Source organism: Macrotis lagotis, chromosome 1 (genome assembly GCF_037893015.1).
Source record: "Macrotis lagotis isolate mMagLag1 chromosome 1, bilby.v1.9.chrom.fasta, whole genome shotgun sequence".
In the NCBI taxonomy this organism is placed as follows: domain Eukaryota; kingdom Metazoa; phylum Chordata; class Mammalia; order Peramelemorphia; family Peramelidae; genus Macrotis; species Macrotis lagotis.
In genome coordinates this window covers 472639278-472659982 of record NC_133658.1, presented here as the reverse complement: position 1 = coordinate 472659982, position 20705 = coordinate 472639278, and positions in this window count along the sequence as shown.

The window sequence follows — 20705 nt, the reverse complement described above, 5'->3', positions numbered from 1 at the left end:
TGTATAACCAGTATGACGCATGGCCCAAAGAATAAATATTTTTTAATCTTATCTTGAAGCATGAACATCACAGAATTCAAGTAGCAAAGGAATTCATTCCTATGGATAATAAATTCTTCAGATTATGGAATTTTCAGATTACATTGAGCAAGTCCTGGAATCTAGTAGATCCAGGTAAATGGTGCATGATCACTCAGAGTTATTTGAAACAGGGAAGTAGTGCAGTAGATAGAGCCCTAGCCCTGGAATCAGGAAGAAATAAATTCAAATCAAACCTCAAACATTTATTAGATATGTGATTCTGGATAAATCACAATCTCTTTCTCAGATTTTTCAACTGTAAGATGGGGATCATAATGGCATCTACTTCAGAGTTGTGAGTCTAGAATTAGTTAATAATTATAAAGTGCTTTGCAGACTTTAAAGTGCTATACAAATGCTAATTTCTAACTATCTTTGGGAAAACAAACGAGTTGGAAGGAGAACTTTTATTTTCTTCCTCTCTCTAGCTGCTGTTTCCTCAACATCATCATCCCTACCATCCCACTCCTTATGATCTTAACAACAATAGATATAGGTAGGAATTTAATCTGGAATTTTTCTCTTTTTTTTTGGATCTGGAATTTCATAAGAAATTCCCATATGAAAAAATACAGGAAATCCCACTACTAATGGAGGATGGCATATCTTCTGCAATTTATAATCTTAGAGAGCTAGCTAGAACTGTGTCAAATCCAAATAGAAAGGCATTCCTGTGGTCATGCTGACTTCAAAAGCAGCAAACTAATATTATCTATCTTTCATTGTAGTTTTATTCATTTTGTTATTTTTGTTCAGTTCTTTAGTTAGAACTACTTCATGGATTAGATCTTCTACCCTCTACTTTCTCCTGAAGTCTGTCCAGTGTCTCCACTGATTTTGTGGCAATATCTGTCTACTAAACTTTGTTGTCCCCTTGTCATTTTGCCTTCAATATCTTTAATTAGAGCCCTCTCATTATGTGGCCAAGGTTTGTAAGCTTTAACTTCAGTATTTGACCTTCTAGTGAATAGTCTAAGTTAATTTCTTTAAGAATTGACTCATTTTAGATGGTGACAAGAAGGGATTGAGTCTTAGGAGCTCTCTGATAAAACTCATAAACTAAGGACTCTAAATTTTCGAGAGACAGAACCCACAAAAGGACCCATTGAGGCAGTTCTCCTACTCAAGGTAACCTGGAAAAGAGCAGAAAGGCTCTGCTCCCCAGGGTCGGAGTGGCGGCCCGTCAGAGGGGTAGCCTGCCAGAGCCAAAGAACTTCAGCCTCCTGGAGGCAGCCCCAGGGTTCTGGGAGCCCCGGCTAACAGCAGCAGGGGAGTCTCCTGAGCTGCACCCTGGGGAGCACCGGACACAAAATGGGGGGACAGCAGGGGACCTCTGCCAGAGTGAGCACATGGAGCCAAGCCCTCAGGGCACACAGCAAGCAGCTTGGTCTTTCTGCAGCCCAGATAGGGAAACAGAAGCAGGCAGAGCTGGTAAGCAGGAGCCCCCAAGGCATGAGCCCATTGAGCTGAGGGAGGGGAGTGAAGAGAGACTGCAGAGTTCTGTCCTCTGCCTCTGGAACAGGACTTTGGGGCTCTGACCACATTCAGATCCTGATCACAGTCTAGGCCCCCCAGTAGAACAGCAGGCCACCCCCACCTCAGCCCTGTGGCAGAGGGGGGCGCTTATGGTCATTCACAGACCAGGAGGGAAGACAGAGCCTCATACACTGAGACCCTTGTGGGAGTCTTCCAAAAGTTCAGGAAGCACCCCAAAACCAGGCCCAGGCTGGGAAAATGAGCAAGCAGAGTTGAGAAATATTTTGCAAATGAACCCAAGAAGGATCAAAATACTCAGTCTGAAGATGAGGAAGCACAAGCTCCTGCATCTAAAGACTCCAAGAAAAAACAGAAATTGGGCTCAGGCTATGACAGAGCTCAAAAAAGACTTTGAAAATCAAATGAGGGAGTTGGAAGAAAAGCTAGGAAAAGAAAGGAGAGAGATGCAGGAAAAACATGAAAATGAAGTCAGCAGCTTAGTCAAGGAAATCCAAAAAAATGCTGAAGAAAATAGCATGCTAAAAACCAGCTTAGGTCAAATGGATAAAACAGTTCAAAAAAGTTATTGAGGAGAAGAATGCTTTAAAAAGCAAAATTGGCCAGATGGAAAAAGAGATAAGAAAACTCTCTGAGGAGAACAAATCCTTCAGACAAAGAATAGAATTCAGGGAGATTGATGAATTTACCAGAAATCAGGAATCAATACTTTGAAACCAAAACAATGAAAAATTAGAGGAAAATGTGAAATATCTCATTGAAAAAACAACTGATATGGAAAACAGACTTAGGAAAGATAGTTTAAAAATTATTGGAATACCTGAAAGTCATGATCAGGAAAAGAGCCTTGACATCATTTTCAAAGAATTACTACAGGAAAATTGCCCTGATATTCTAGAAGCAGAGGGCAAAATAGAAATGGAGAGAATCCACCAATATCCCCGAGAAAGAGATCCTAAAAAACCAACCCCTAGGAATATTATAGCCAAGTTCCAGAACTCTCAAGTCAAAGAGAAAATATTACAAGCAGCCAGAAGGACAAAGTTCAAATATCATGGAGCTGCAGTCAGGATCACACAGGACTTAGCAGCAACTACATTGGAAGCTCCTTGGAATACAATATACCAGAAGGCAAAAAAGCTTAGAATGCAGCCAAGAATGAACTACCCAGCAAGGCTGAATGTCCTCTTCCAGGGAAAAAGATGGACTTTCAATGAACCAGGGGAATTTCAAATGTTCCTTTTGGAATGGCCAGAGCTGAACAGAAGGTTTGATGTTCAGATACAGGACTCAGGTGAAGCATGGAGATTGGAGAAGAGGGGGGGAATATGAGGGACTTAATGAGGATGAACTGCATGTATTCCTGCATAGAAAAATGACACTGATAATATGCATATGAACCTTCTCAGTTAATAGAGCAGGTAGAGGGAGCTTTTATAGTTGAAGCACAGGAGAAAGCTGAATTCAAAGATAAAATATGGTGTAAAAATGGAGTCAATAGAAAAAAGGGAAATGGAATGGGAGAAAGAAAAAGGAGAGGGGGAATAGTCCAAGATATTTGACATAATAAGGTTTTTTTTTATTACAATGAGCTATTGCAATGATATGGAAGGGGGGAGGCAAGGGGGAATGAGGGAACCTTTGCTCTTATCAGAGATGGCTAGGAGAGGAAACAGCAAATATACTCAATGGGGTATAGACATCTGGAGTAAGGAGGGGGGAGCAGGGGGAAGGGGTGGGGATGTGAATAAAGGAGGAGAGGATGGACCATGAGGGGAGAGTGGTCAGATATAACACATTTTCTCTTTTACTTCTTGCAAGGGGCTGGGATTGGAAGGCCTGCCCAGGACCATAGGGCTAGGTGGATTCTGGGCCTAAGGGGTGGTATGGGGGCTCAGGGCTTCTTGGCCCCAGGACCAGGGATCTGTATGCTGCGCCACTCAGCAACCCTACAGCAGAGTCAGAGTGAAAGGAGAGAGAAAATATAGTACATGGTAGTGGAGAAATAAGAAAGGAGGGAGTTGTGATCAGCAATGGCAATGTTGGAAAAATATGGAAGTAACTTTTGTGATGGACTTAGCATAAAGAATGTGATCCACCCGTGACAGAGTTGTTGGTGTTGGAACAGAGTGAAGCACATTTTCTGTTATTATTATTTGGGGGAGGGTGCTGGGCAAGTGGGGCTGGGTGGCCTGCCTGGGGCCACATAACAGGGTGATCTTTGGGTGTCTGCGGCCGGATTTGGACCCAAGTGCTCCTGGCTCAAGGGCCAATGCTCTGTCTGCCACCCAGCCACCCCTACTATTATTATTATTTTATTTTATTTTGGGTCTTTTTTTCTCTTCTTTGGTTTTTGCAGGGCAGTGGGGATCGGGTGGGTTGCATGTCACAAGGCTGGGTGATTGTTGGGTTTACGAGGCTGTATATGGGCTCGGGTGCTTGTGGCTCCAGGGCTGGTGCTTTGTCCATTGTGCCACCTGGCCATACCTACATTTATTACTATTATTATTATTTTTTTAATTTTAATTTTTTTCTCTCCCCTTTACTTTTTGTCGCCCAAGCAAGTCTATCTATATTCATGGGGGGAGGGGTATTTTGTTTATTTGTAAACAAGAATATTTTATTAATGTAAAAAAAACATTTGTACAAAATGAGAATAAAAAAAAACAATTGACTCATTTAATCTCCTTACTTTCCAAGGGACCCTCAAAAGTCATCTGAAGTTCCACAATTTGAGATAGTTGATTCTGTGCATTCAACTTTCCTTATGGTCCAATTCATAATTATACTTTGCTACTTGAAAACAACATAATTTTGACTACCAGCCCTTTGTCAGCAATATGCTCTTTTTGCTTTATAGTGTGCTGTCCAGATTTGCCATAGCTTTTCTTTCAAGGAGCAAGCATCTTTAATTTCATGACTGCAGTCAGATTTATTATCATCTGCATATTGGAGATTATTGATATTTCTCCAAGCAACCTTAATTCTGGCTTTTGATTTGATTGGCAATACTCTGCATATGGGTTAAATGAATAAGGTGACATTTATGGCCTAATTGTACTACTTTTCTAATTTTAAACCATTGCTTCTTGACTCACATATAGGTTTCTCAGGAGAAAAGTAAGATGATCTGGTCTTCTCATCTCTTTGAGGACTTGCCACATTTTGTTGTGATCCACATAGTTAAAGGCTTTAAAGTAGTCAATGAAATAGAAGTAGATTTTTTTTTTCTGGAATTCCCTTGCTTTTCCCATTGTTCAGCAAATCTTGATAATTTCGTCTCCCATTCCTCTGTCTCTTTGAAAATCAGCCTGATATTAATTCTATTAATTGTTCTATTAGTTCTCATTTCATATAGATCACTGAAGTCTAATTTGCATAATCTTTTTTAATATTTTATTTGAGTTTTACAATTTTTCTCCCATTCTTACTTCCCTTCCCCCTCCCCCAACAGAAAGCAATCTGTCATTCTTTATTTTGTTTCCATGTTGTACATTGATCCAAATTGAGTGTGGTGAGAGGGAAATCACATCCTTAAGGAAGAAACAAAAAGTATAAGAGATAACAAGATCAGACAATAAGATAATGTTTTTTTTTCTAAATTAAAGGGTATTGCCTTTAATTCACTTTAATTTGAACTTTCTTCAAACTCCATGGCTCTTTATCTGGATACAGATGGTATTCTCCATTGCAGACAGTCCAAAATTGTCCCTGGTTGTTGCACCGATGGAACAAGCAAGTCCATCAAGGTTGAACATTACCCCCATAACTTGCATACTCTTAAACATAGCCTTGCTGGCATTTTAAATGAACACAATTATTCAGCAATTTGAACATTTTTTGGCATTGCCTTTTTTTGGAATTGGGGCATAAACTGATCTTTTCCAATACACTGTTGAGTTTTCCCCTAGCTTATTGAATCTTTAACAGCATCATCTTTTAGGATATTAAATGACACATCTGGAAGTCTGTTGCCTACAATATTCTTTTAGGAAGCAATGATTCCTCATGGCCACTTGACTTCATTCTCCAGGAGATCTAACCACATTGTTGTGGTTATAATGATGCTAAGATCTTTCTTATATAATTTTTCTGTGTATTCTACTTCTATTAAGTTCCTATCATTTTTGTCTTTTTCATGCTCATTTTTGCATCTAACATTTTCTTGATATCTCTAATTTTCTTTAAGAGATATCTTGCCTTTTCAATTTTATTGTTTTCTTCCATTTCTTTGCATTGCTTACATAAGAAAATGTTATCTCTCTTTGTTATTCTCTGAAATTCTGCATTCAGTTGGGTATATCTTTCCCTTTCTCTTTTTCCTTTCCTTCTTTCCTCAGTTATTTGCAAAGCCTCATCAGACAACCATTTTCCTTTTTTGCTCTTCTTTTTCTTTGGAATGGTTTTGTTTGCTGCCTCCTATATAACTGCTGTTCATATTTCTTCAGACACTCTATCAACCAGATCTAATCCCTTAAATTTATTTGTCAATTCCATTTCATATTCATAATGGATTATTTTTAGGTCGCATCTATAAAGTCTGATAGTTTCCCCAACTTTTTTCAATATTCAATTTGCAAATTGAATTTTTGCAATAAGAAGTTTATAATCTGAGCCATAGTCAACTTTAGATCTTGTTTTAATTGACTCCATAGAACATTTCCACTTTTGACTGCAAAGTTTATAAGCAATCTGATTTTAAAGTATTTGCTACCTGGCAAATTATCTTAACAAAAATTATTAGTCTTTATGTGTTTCATTTTGTACTCCATAGGAAGACTTGCTTATGATTTGATTTTCTACTTTAACATTTCAATCCACTATAATGACTGTGACATATTTTTTTTTGGCATTGTTTTTAGAAGACATGTGTCTTCAAAAAACTGTTCAACTTTGGTCTTATCAGCCTCACTGCTTGGAGCATAGACTTGTATTACTGTTTTTCAAACTGATAGCATTCTGTCATTTTTGAGATAATATTGCTTTTCTCTTTCATTTAGTGACCATAAAGGCTAACTCCATTTCTAAGGGATTTTTACCATAGCAGTATATGTAGTAATTACCTAAATTAAATACACCCATTCCTGTTCACTTAAGTTCACTGATACTTAAGATATCACTATTTAATCATTCCACCTTCTATTTGACAGTTTTCTTTGTTTTATAGATCTTTCGTTCCAGGCTCATTTATTTTGTTAAATATTTTCTAATTATATTTTAATCTTTTTTTTTGTCTGTACTTGGTGATACTTTGAGTCTGACACTTCTGATAGAGCACTGGGAGAATAATGACTTGCCCAGGGTCTTATAATGTATCAGAAGTGAGACTTGAACTGAGGTCTTTCTGACTCCTTTGGACTTTCTAATCATTGTTCCAAACAATCTCTTTATAAGGATAATGACAGTAATAATAATAATATTATTCTAATTAGAGTAATGGTTAATAATATCTGGATAGTTCATAAACACCTTTCCTTATAATTATATGATGATATTCTTATTTTAAAGAGAAGTAACTGAAATAATCCTAAGAAATGAAATTATTTGGGTGATATCATAAAAGTCTGTGTTGTTGGTGTACCTCTAAAATCAACCCCCTCTCAGTTCAGGTTCAATATTGGTGTTATGGGAATTTTTGATTTCTTTATTATTTGAGACATAGGGTCATTTTTCTTGCAAATGTTTGGTTAATTAAAAACCTTTTTTAGTATTAACCTCACCTGAACAAAAATTATCTCATATTATGTAAAGTTTTACTTAGAGTCTTCAGCATTCCTTAGCTAAGAATTCAGGAAAAGAACTTCAGTTGTCCCTGACTCCTTGGTACCATTTAAATCCTCTTCCTCAATCAGCCTATAAGTAAATTCTCTAAATTTTAGTAGCTTAATCTGAAACTTGACTTAGTTTACCTGTAGAATTTCCTTTGGTAAATGTGAGATTATAACTGCTTAAGATTGTTAAACCTTTAAGACACTGAGGGAAGTAAGGGATTGTGGGTTTATTTTCTCTTTAAACTTTTATGACCTAAAATTTTTTTTTGACCTAAAACATCAAATTGTAGTTTATAAATGAATTATTTCTTTGTCACCCTGATGTATTTTTGACTATAAGAAAACTTAGTAGAATCCTAATGATAGTTCACATTTTTTCTGAGACTTGAACCTGTACTTGAACCTAATAATAAAATTTAGGTTTTTACCTTCATAATTTCTACATTGTTGTAATTATATATTTAGCAGTGGTAAGATGAACTCAGGAGCTATTTCTCCCATAGCACAGGGATAAAAAGAGGCCTTCTCAAGCCACTGAATAATAAAGACAGATTGCTTTGCCTTAACACAGCAAGGTTGTGCAACAAGGATACAGTGGAACTTAGCTTCTCTGACCTCACTCCTTTTGGGTCAGTCAGTCATCACAGTATTGTGTTCTTAGGCACTCATCAAATCTGAAAGGTACCAACTCGTTGCTCTTTTTTGAAGAGGACCAATGACATCACTGGGTGATGTCTTGACATGTGCATTAATTGGATTTAAGAGAGGCTGAGTGCAAAGTCATCAGTTTCACTCCCTCTTCCTTTGAAATTTAGTAGCAAGCCAAAAGTCAGGACAACTGGCAGGAAGGAACAGATGACCTTGGAATCTTCATGTCTGATCAGGCTATAAACACTTCATAATATCTGCTTCAGATGACTTCATGGTCATTGAAACAAATTGCTTTCATCAACCCATTCCATTGGAAGAAGTCTTTGCATGCTTGGAACAGACACACCTCCCCCCAACTCACCCGTGGGTTTGATTCATCAACTACATGAGGTTTTTAAACCACTAAACCAGGAAGATGCACCAGAAGCTAGAATCAATCAGCTTGCATGGTGGTGCTGGTGATGGGGAGCTGTGTCAAGGTACAGCAGTTTCATCAGTAGAAGCCTCTGGACCTATCTCAGTTACTAAGTGACAGAGTTGAAAGTTGAAAACACTTTTTAAAAATTATACCTCATTATCTCTTCTATACCTATCCCTTGTCATCAGCTCTGTGCCTTTTCCCTTCTGTTTCATCCTTCCTTTCTTGCTATATCACTTAGCAATTCTAGTCAATGATGATGTTTAGCCCTTTACTCTGTCTCTTTAGTTTTTAGTGTTCATTCATTTTTCTTCTTTCCTACTTAATCTGTCTCTAGTTCTTTCATATTTGATCTTTTGCTCCCAGCTTAAATTTACAAGACTTCATTGATCTCTCACACAAACAGATCTGTCAATTGAGTGGGATGCTTATTCTTTTGATGAGGCATTTGGGAACTGGGATAGAAAGCAATGGTTAAAGAAAACATCAAGAACTAAGCAGATGCTCTTTCTCTCTCTGTGTTTTGCATATTTTGTTGAAAAATGTAGTAGTCATAATGAAAGCTCCAGCTATTAAAATAATATGACTTGTTTTCTTTTGTATGATTTTTTGAAATTGATCTAATACCACTAGATTCAGTATCAAAGAGGACCATGCCAATTAGCCAAGTGATTGGTGGTGTGATTGTACAAGTATGTTTATCATTTCAAGGGGTATTCTTTTCACTTTCCTTTACAGGAACTATTCCACTCCACAACCTGTTGGAGTCTCTTGGCCTTGAATTGATTTCTCTTCCTCTGGTATCAGTGAGGTACCATGGTGTGCTATAAACTACAGGCAAGCATCACAATGTGATTTCTGGTAAAAGAATGCAACAACCTGACACATCCAAAGCTATCACTTGATGGACCAATCATCAGTATAGGCCTTCTTCCCAAACCTTCCACCTTTGAGCTTCTCATCAGTATGGTGTGACTGGCAACAGTTTTAACATTAGAACAATATCTGCTTGCCATTCATAGCTTCTCTGTTCTGTTAGGAGATTAAGGTCAGGAATCATGGAACTTGGGTATCTACTGGAGATTCTTGGAGACCCTGGCTCTGGCCTTGTAGGGGAGGGAGGTTCTCAGCTTCAGTATGTGGCGAAACCTGCATGCAGGGTTCTCCAAAGAATTTCTGGATAAGCCTTTTGTACAAGACTAGCCACTGATGGACGACACTGTCATACATAGGGAGGATGAAGGGGCTTGAGTTCATGCTGCTAAGTGATCATCAAATGACAGTTACTGAGAGTGAGCAACAGAAGCAGGGGTGGTGGTGGTGGGTAGGGGAGGGTCAGTCTGATCCTGATCTTTGTCTGGAGGCCTGTAGGGAAGCCAGGTCTAACATGACTGTTCCATAGGAAGAAAACATTCTTTCTCTTAGACAAACTTGGTGACTGCTGTTATGCAGGGGCCCATGATGGTGTCTGTCTCTCTTGTTTGGGAGTTCCCCTGGTCCAATTGCTAGTAAAGAAGAAAGCTTCAGAGGACATTCTGAACATTAGTCAATGTTTCAACAATAACCCTAGAAAGAATGGGAGTATGGAAAATTTCAAAGACTGAAATCTTGAAATTATAATCTTAGAACTCATATGTATTAATAACTACTAATCTTACAATGTACTACATTTTTAAAAGCACAGGAAAAGTAGTAAATTATTTTTGTAGTCATTCTAAATAATGTATTGATAATAACCTAGAGGATTGCCAAGATCATATGATCATTTTACAGAGGAGAAAACTGGGACTGAGAGAGATTGAGTGAACAGTCCAGAGTCACATAACTATTAAGTGTCCGTGAAAGGATTCAAACTCAATTCTTCATGCTTTCAAGTCCAATTATCTAACTCCCTCTCAATAATAAAATCAATATAAAATATGACAGAAGTATAAGTTGTTCTCAGTGAATTATTACCTTTAAGTCTATGAAAAGATATTATACTGCTCTCAGGGACCTGCTCAATATTGTTTCTGATGCACTGAGAGTCTATTTTTCTTTAGTCAAGAGTGGCAGGAAACTTGGCATAGTCCCAGTACTGCCTTTAAATATTGCTGTCAAGTCATAAAGCTGAATATAAAACTATAGATAATATAATTTGGCATATAATAGAAAGAACAAAGCATTCAGATTCAGATTACTTGGGTCTGGAAAGTGAGGATATGGGAGGATGCTGGGTTATATGATTTCTAAAGTCCTTTTCAACTCTAAATAAGCTATAATTCCTACAAAACTTAAACAGACTCTTTAATATGCTCAGGGGAACAGCACAAAACATTGATGGATACACAGTATGTATTTTTTCCTCTTGCAGTGTTCTCTTTAAAAGGTCCATACATTTAGAAGGAAACAAAACTTAAGTCAAACACAACTACTGTTATCATCATCATCACCTGTTAACAGCTTATATTAATACATACAGCTGCTTTAAGCTATAAAAATTCTTTTACATGTCTTATTTCATTTGATGAGTATACATATATATATATACGTGCATACCTATATAAATATATATATATACACATGCATACCTATAATAACAGAATAAAGAAGAGATTCTAATAATTATTTCAGCCAGTCCATTAAAAATGTATTTGTAATTATTTTACTGTGACATTAATCCTATTTGTGTATACTATAATATACTACCATATTAAATGATAGTTTTGGGGTCAGTAATTTTCCTCAGTTTGCTTATGGTCAAGATATTATCTATAATCATTTTCCCCATCTAATAACCTCTAAATCTGAATTTTTAGCTCAAATTATTTAGACAATATACAAGAAGCAATTTTAGCAGGATGCTCAATTGATAAAGTATTAATTATTTTTTCCATAATATTTTTTATTATTAAGGCAGTGGGATTAAGTGACTTGCCCAAGTTCACACGACTAGGTAATTATTAAGTGTACAAGGCTGAATTTGAACTCAGGTCCTCCTGACTTCAGTACCAGTGCTCTATACACTGTGCCACCTAGCTGCCCTTGTTTCAATAATATTAATAAAAGACTAATTAGTGTTTTCAGTGGACCTGTTTGAAAAAATAGAATTTAACTTAGGCAACTTGTGCACTCACTGCAGCACTCAAATATTGCGACTAAATTCAATTACTTGAACCAATGATTTCAGTAAAGTAACTGGTTTGACATTATTTCAAAACCAAATCATCCTTTTTCTTTCCCTTATTACTGGTTGACCTATTTTCCCCATGTGAATGTTAAGTTAATTTACTGTAGTCAAACTCTGACGACCAGTGTGGAAGTAAATGGGATAGTTTCCTTCACTAGGTAGGACTTGGTTGGTGGTTTTAACTCACTCTTGGACTGTTTTCCAATTCAGTTCAGAATGTTTTAAGAGCTTCCTATGTGCAAAAACTTTAAAGCTATGAATTTGAAAAAATTCTTTCTTAAAGGAACTTACATCCCATTGGTGGGAAATAACTTATAAATAGTTAAGTATATATAAAATATTTTAAGGACAAAGGAGTGAGTACTAGCAACTCAAAGGATGAGGAAAAATTAAAATTTCTCGTAGAAAGTGACGAATGAGATAAATTTTGAAGAAAGCTTGAGATTCTAAGTGGTGAATACCAAATACATGATGTACCAAATACATAGGTCATAGGAAGACTGTCTAGTCAAAGTCACAGAAGGAAGAAATGGAGTTCTAGTACTGAAGAACACAAAATAGGCTAATTTGACTAGAAAGTAGAATAATTGAGAGAATTATTGTACTAAAAAACTAGAAACACAAGATAGAGTCAGATTATGAAGACAACACTGAGTAGTTTACAATTTAATTTAGAGGCAATATTTGACCTATTGATTTTTCTCAAGAACTGAAATTATGTAGTTGAAGTTGCACAATATGAAAATTATCTTGGAAAGCTTTTTTTACTATTCTTTTTATGTAAAACAAGTTTCTATTATTAGCCATTTTATACAAAAAAGCTCAAATAAAAGAAAGAAATTAAAATAAAAAAAACATACTTCTGTCTGTATTCAAACAAGATCAACTCTTTCTCTGCAGGAGGATAGTATGTCTCATCATTAAACCTTTGGGATTGTCTTGGATCACTATATTGCTGAGAATAGCTAAGACTTCCAGAGTTCTTCATCAAACAATATTGGCTATTACCATGTAAAATATTTTCCTAGTCCTACTCACTTCACTATTTATCAGTTCATGTCTTCCCAGATTTTCTGAAATTATCTTCTTGTCATTTCCAATAGCACAATAATGTTTCATTATAATCATATACCATAGTTTATTTAGTCATTTCCCAATTGATGGGTATCCTTTCATTTTTGGAAGGATTTTGGAGGATAGATTGGAAAAAAGTTCAAAAGAAGAAAATTCACTTAGGAGACTTTTGCATAAGTCTGTAGAGAGGTGATGAAAACCTGAACTGGGGCAGCAGGAGAAATGAAATAGTTATGGAATTGACAAGACAATAACAGATTGCTAATGTGAGGTGAGGGAGAAGGAAGAGTTGAGGATGATTCAGAGATTGTTTGAAGTTATTTGAAGAATACTGGTTTTTGAACTAAACATTGAATTGTAAAAAGAGGCAAAGATATATATTTTTTGGTTTTGGTTGTCTTTTTTGTTTTATCTAATGGAGAAGAGATTGAAGTCATCAACATTTTATTAAACATTTTAAATAGAATACCACAATATAAAAATAAAAAAGAAGAAATTGCAGTAAAGGAAAATAAAGGAAATTATTTTACCCATTTATATAACACAATGATAACAAATAAAAGCACCGTACAATTGTAAAATATAAAATGATTAATAGAACAAGAAACTGAAAATTGAAATAACTCTATATCAGAAAAAAATTGAGCATGCCATGAAAGAAATCTAAAACCTCTTTCACACATGAATTTGTAAGTAAATACTATCAAAATATCAAAGAATCATTTATACTAATATTACCTAAAGTTTTTGAAAAAATGAAAAGATGGCATCTTTCCAAGCTTCTTTTATGATACAAATATTGTCCTAATCTACATCAGAAGTAAGACAGAGAAGGACATTAGACAATATACTCTAACGGATATGGATGCATAAATATTAAATAATGTTATCAATGAGGAACATATTTTAATGACCTGTTCAGAAAATGTAATTTATTTATAAATAAGTGCTTTATTCCTGAGTGGATTTATTATTTGCATTATCTCACCATAGAATCAGACTTGTGAACCAACTCTCTACAAATGTTTTTTGTGATCTATTTTTTGGTAGGCTTAGACAAAAGTATGATTAGGGAAATCAAATGATTACTATGACAATAAGTATATATACATATATACTAGGTCAAATAACCCAAAAGATCGCAATTGTAATTTTCTCATAATGAGAAAATGATTAGAAAATGTAAGTTGTGGGTTTCCTTTCTCAGTAAAGATTGAAGCCACAGTCTTTTGGTAAGCTGGTCAATTTCCTACCTAAATTCTTTTGCTAATCATGAAGCTTTTTTTAAAGTATTTAATTAAAGTATGAAATAATCCATTCTAAATGATTATGACAAATTATTTTTATAAGGTATATGTCTCATGCATCATCTGAATGTCCCTTTTTCTTACAGTAGAGGTAAGCACTGATTTTGCTGTTTTCAAAGATAAATTGATTAGTGATGTTATTTGATTTCTAAGGAAATATTCTATTAACAAAGTAAGAAAAAAATTTTAAAATATTTTAAAAAAAGGTGGTATCAGGGTTAAACCTGAACAGTCTACCAGCACCACATCAGTATACTGAATTGCTTTCATTTAAATTGCTTAGGAAGATTCTGAAGATCACCTGGCAGGAGAAAATACCAGACACTTGAGCTAAACTGCCAAGCATTCAAACGTAACTACAGAGAGCACAACAACGATGGGCTGGGCACATGGTTGGAATGCCAAACTTATGCTTGCCAAAAAAAATATTTTATAGAGAACTCACACAGGGCAAGCATTCACAAGGGGTTCAGAAGAAACAATAATGGGACACCCTGAAGGGATCTCTTAAGAACTTTAGAATTGATTATGCAGTATGGGAGACACTGGCACAGGACTGCCCAACATGGCATGCCCTCTTCAGAGAAAGTGCTGGGACTTTATGAGCAAGAAAATGTGACATATAAAAGTTAAGAGTACCTCCCCCACACACACACCCTATGTTCATATGGACTATTTATGCCTCACCTGTGGTAGAGCATTCTGAACTTATATTGGTATGATCAGCCACAATTGGACATTCTTTAATTTGTCTCTAGCATAGTGATGTCATTTTGGTCTTTGATAATGAAGGTCAAAAACCAACCATATGTATATGTATGTGGTGGGAGATTTCTGATTAAGAAATATCCTCAACTAAGGCAAATAGGCACCCCGCATTTATCTTATTATTAGACAGTTGCCCAAAGGCATTAAGAGATTAAGAAACTTGCAGTGGTGGTTATATAGCCAGTGTGTGTCAGAGAAAGTACTTGAATTCGGTTCTTCCTGATTTCAAGGCTAACCTTTTAATCACTCTGGTACATTTTTGCTTTGTACAAATTATGCATACACATGTATATATGTTCAAATAAATATTATCTGTTTTTCATTGTCATTTCTTTTTTTATGATCCAATTAAAACTGTTATTTATTCCCAAAGCTGTGAAAGATTCTTTTTTTTTTTTTAAGATAAGTTGTTGGTGTTGGTGTAGGTAGTAAGTCATTTCATTCTTGTCTAACTCTCTGTGACTCCATTTAGGATTTTCTTGTCAATGATACTGGAGTGATTTGCATTTCCTTTTCTACTTCATTTTACAGATGAGGAAGTGACGCAAATAGGTTAAGGTTAAATAACTTGTCCAGGGTCACTGAACTCAGTAAAAGGAATCTTTTCAACTCCAGGCCTGGTATTCCAGCCACTATGTCATCTAGTTGCCCTGAAATGATCTACTAGATACTTAATATAAGCATCAATATAACCAAATAAGTTGTATTGTACTATATTTAAAAAAGTAATTCAAAGTATAAAGTATCTCAATATCAATAGTAAAGTATCAGGGCGGCTAGGTGGTACAGTGGATAGAGCACCATCCTTGAAGTCAGGAGTACTTGGGTTCAAATCCGACCTCAGACACTTAATAATTACCTAGCTGTGTGGCCTTGGGCAAGCCACTTAACCCCATTGCCTTGAAAAATCTAAAACAACAACCCCAAAACAGTAAAATATCACAACTTTTCAGTCATTCATAAGTCCCTATCAGATTTCTTTATTCATTGCTTCATTTTCATTCATTTTTCTTTTATAGTATGCACTCTTTCCCCCTTTTTGTGCTTTCAAAAAATTTTTATTGATGCTTTTTGCTTTTTATATCACTGTAGCTTAACAATAACCTCTCTCTCCAAAAGAAAAGTAGATATTAAAACTAACTGACATGGATTTCATATGACAAAATATGCCACAATCTGCACATGGAGAGGAGGCAAATATGATGTATACTCAGATATTTGAAATCAAGATTAGATATTTATAAATATGAATTCTCATTCTTTAAACATTTTTTTTTTACAGTACAGTGGATAGAAAGATAGCTTGAAGGATCTGGGTTCAAGTTCTACTTTTGACATACTTGATGACCTTGGGCAACTTAGTGAAACAATCATTGATCTAGGCAATACTCTAAAACTTAAGTTCCAGAAACGGTTCCCCTTGGCATTGGAAGAAAGAATTGCTCACCTCTGTTAATGTTTCTTATACTAATGAAATATCAGGTGAAGTTCATAGAACTATTTCTCCATCTTCATCTCCTTTGTTTCCAGAAGAATTATATGAGAAAATTTCCTAAAGATATCACTAAAATTTAGATAAATTCATTAAGATAAAAATAATTTCTATATCAACAATAACAATAATAATGGTTATCCTAACAAGAATTTGCATAGTGCCTACTATATGTAGGTGCTACTCTAAGTACTTTACAGATATTATCTCATTTGATTCTCACACCAACTCTGAGAGACATTTATTATCCTTTGTTCACAGCTAATTAAACTGAGACAAATAGGTCATATAAACAGAAAGTATCTGAAGGAAAATTTGAACTCAGATCTTCTAGACCCTCTAGCCCCCATTTACTTAGCTGCCTAAAGTGTTAATATTGTGCTAAATGTTTCTAAATATATCTTCAGTAAAATTTTCTAGAATTTTACCACGAATGAGAGTCAAGATAGTCAACATAGCCTATAGGCCTGTGATTTTTAGTTTTTAGTCTCTCTCTCCCCACCTTTTTTTTAATCAGGCCAATATATGCTCTGTTAGGCCTACAAGATCTCTCCTGGTTTCCATGACTTTACAAAGTTGAGCAGCTCAGTAATTATGTCCCTGATTTCCCCCCCCCCCCCTTTATATCTTGCATGGAGTTTAGCAAGACCATAATGGAGAGTAGCTTCATGGGTCCTTACTATCTTTCTATTTGTTCTGAGTAATGTTGTGGAAGAGAGATTCCTGTTCAGGTATAGCTTGGACTAAATGGTTCCTAACATCCCTTATAATTCATTTGATGTCATTCAATGTCTAATCCCCTTCCCATTCCTTTCTATGTTTCTTCCCATTCCTCTCGATGAGTCAACCAGGAGTCCATGTATGATGTTCCCCTGGGTGTTCAATATATAACTCTATGGTTAGTAAATGTTGCATTTCAATGATGGGTCATAGAGTACATAAAAGAAAGGATGGGAGAAAAGATATGATTTTTCAGCACATCTAACTGTAACTGAACTCAATCCTTTTCCCCCTCTAGAGGGACCCAATGCAAGCATGAATTATTTTTAATGAATTCATGCTGGTTCATAGTGATCTTTACTTCCTTTTCTTAGTACTCTTTTATAATTAATTCTAGGATTTTACTAGGTATTGATGTCAAGTTCAACAGTATAAAATTTGAGGAATTTATCTTAAAAAATCAAAATAATATTTGCCAATTCTTAGTACTATAATATTTTGATAATTCTCTAAGATTTTGCAAAGGTCAGTGGCCAGAATTATTCTTTCTCTTGCCCCCAACATAGCCAAACCTCTTTTGTTCCTCATTATTTATTGCAAGCTTCAACGAATATAGGATATTAGATTTTCCAATATTTTTACACTTTTTGCATTTAACTCTAATTAGTTGTCCTTCCTATCATATTTGTATATGTTTTAAAATTTAAATCTCAGTATTTTTTGTGCGGCCACTTTTTCTCTATACCCTTTCTCTATTATTTGAAATAAGTTGTGTTGTATCTTTAGTTTTTACTTTTTGGAAAACCCTCCTACCTTATCTATTAAGCTTCCTGCTCTTTTATTATCAGATCATGGAATTCATATATATCCTAAGTGTGTAACTCTTTATTGTTTCTTTTTCCAAAGTTATAGACTTGAGACTATTCTTAGAATTCATCTTCTTATCAGGAAAGCTAAGGTAGCATGATTATTGCATTCTATAGTTCTCATGATTTCCAGTTCACCAACTAGTTTCTCTTTTAGTCAGAAATTAGATGTAGGATCTAAAGAATTAGATCTGAAATAATTCTAAATCTGTCATCACCTTCTCTTCCTTTTGAAAAGTGAAATTATCAGCAAGACACGTATTTTCTGTCTTAACACTGACATTTCTGAGAACATTACCAGAGTCACAGATCTTATTAAGTATCAAAGTATCTAAAACAAGATAAGAACTCAGATTTTGAATCTCTCTCTAACTTCCTTTACTACAACAAAGTGTTAATAAAAACTATTATATGAAAAGTAATATTAGATAAAATATATTATGATTTATTAGCATTGAGTACAAATACCTGCATTTCATACAGAAAGTATTCAATATAATAAATTAAAAATGAACAGTTATAACCCTGAAATGAATTATTACATTTTCCACTTTAAAGAAAATAAGTAAATGGTTAGCAACAACAAAAACAACAATTTGCTGCATATAAGATACACATTTTAAAATACAGATACATAAGCTGAGTAAAAAAATCAAATGATGGAATAAAATCTACTTTATTTTAGGGGGGGGTCTCCCAAAGCAAGAGTCATAATCATGATTTCCAATAAAACATCAATAAAAATTTTTCACGTTGAGAGAGATAAAAACGAAAACCAAATTGTTCCTAAAGATTATGTAGATTAGGGGTAATTAACCTTTCTTTTTGTCATGGATACCTTTGGCAGTTTGTGAAACCTATGTACACCTCATATTTTATATCAAATCAAATTTTTAATTTATGATATGAAAACAAGATGAGCATTAAGACTGGTCTAGTTGAATAAGAAGAGAAATAAGTTATAATTGTGAGTCAAAGATGCAGGTTTTTAGCATTTGATAGCTTTCCCATTTAACTGATTTTTCTTGTGATTTTGTTGTTCAGTTGTTTCAATTGTGTTTGACTTTTTGTGACCCCATTTGGAGTTTTTTTGGGAAAGATACTTGAAGTTGTTTTCCATTTTCTCCTCCAACTCATTTTACTAACAAGGTATTAAATTCAATTGTTAAATTTTGTATCCTCCACATATCTATTCCTTTGAATATCAAAATGCCTATACCCATGAAAAACCTTGATTTTTCTAAATAGATCTATATTATTTTTTATTCAGTAAAACATTAACTTTATATTAAAATCTAACTCCATATCAGTCATTTATTACTTGTGTATTCATTTCTTCTCAGTTAAGAAGGGTAAGATTTAGCAAAAATAAATGGTATTTTATTTCCTTTACTTTGGTATGTAGGTGAAATTGTCTTTTTCCAAGGCAGGACAATGATTAACTTAACTTTCATCTCCATTCATCTTTTTGGTTGTATATTTCATTTACAACTATGTGATTGAACTGAATAATGAATTCGATCTTGCTGTGATAACCTGACAAATAGCAAAAATACATACATTTCACATCAGTTCAATGACTTTATTTAATTGTGCAATGATTCTGCCAGCAGCTGAGAATACAAAGTTTAAATAGAGAATAAATATAAAAGGTATCTTAGAGGTAATCAAGACCCAGAGAGATTAAGTGACTTGTCTATGGTTACACTGGCACGGAAGTGCTGGGATATGTGCTTAAATTTTCTAATTCCAAATTTAGAATTCTTTCTACTCCCTGGAACTGAGCAAATGATCCAATTGCTTTCTTCAAAGACAGAAAAGTATTTGACAACTCGTGGACTTTGAGGCAGGGCAAAGAAGTGAGTTATTTTACTGCGCTACAAATTTCTATTTTCATCAAGCATTTTCATTTTGCTTTATATTTAAATTCAGCAAAAATTTTGCTGGCTCAGTATAATAGATAAGCAAAACACCTTCTCTGGACACATATATTAGTATTTTTCAAAGTTATATAGATATATTTATGATTAATAAAATAAAAATATATTATTAAAGTGTTATTGAATTCAAGCTAACTTTTTATCATTAAATTTTCTAAATCAATTGATATCAGTTGAATAAATTTATTATATAGATATATGTGATTTTTTGAAATATTAAAATGGAATCTTCATAATCAAAAAGGTTAGGAATCCTTGAATTGGTTTGCATATGATACATATACAAACAAGAGTGATACAAGGTAGAATGTGATGAAGAGGAAGAGCTGTGTGAAGAAAAAATGGAAACAAAGTATTTTAGGATAATTGAAGGATGGGAATTTTACTTTCAACTAAGGGTTCAAAGTAAGTATCTTTTTTTTTTTTTAGCAAGCCAATCAGGGTTAAGTGACTTGTCCAGGATTACACAGTTAGAAGTGTCTGAGTCTGGATTTGAACTCAGGTCCTCTTCAATCAAGAGGCAGTGCTCTATTCACTATACCACCTAACTACCCTCCAAGGTAACTATCTTCAAGAATGTGATTCTTGAGCTGTGATTTGGAGAAAGAAGGATTTTAACAGCAGGATAAGAGGAGAGAATATATTTCAGGAATGAGGCACAGCCTAGGCAAATCCATCATGTTGAGAGTTAGCAGAATAAAACTAACAATTAATAGTTTTCTTTGACTGGATGGTAGAATATATGAAAAGAAAATTTTAAAAAAGAATTAGTTTGAAGCTAGATTGTTGGGGGTCTTAAATATCAGGCTGAGATGTTTGTGTTTTATATTGGTATTCATTCTTCATTTTTAAAGAGGACGATGATATCAATTAATGATATCATAGTCATATTATGATTCTTTTTTTTGTCCCCCCCCAAAAATGATGTTAAGTGACTTGCCCAAGGTCACACAG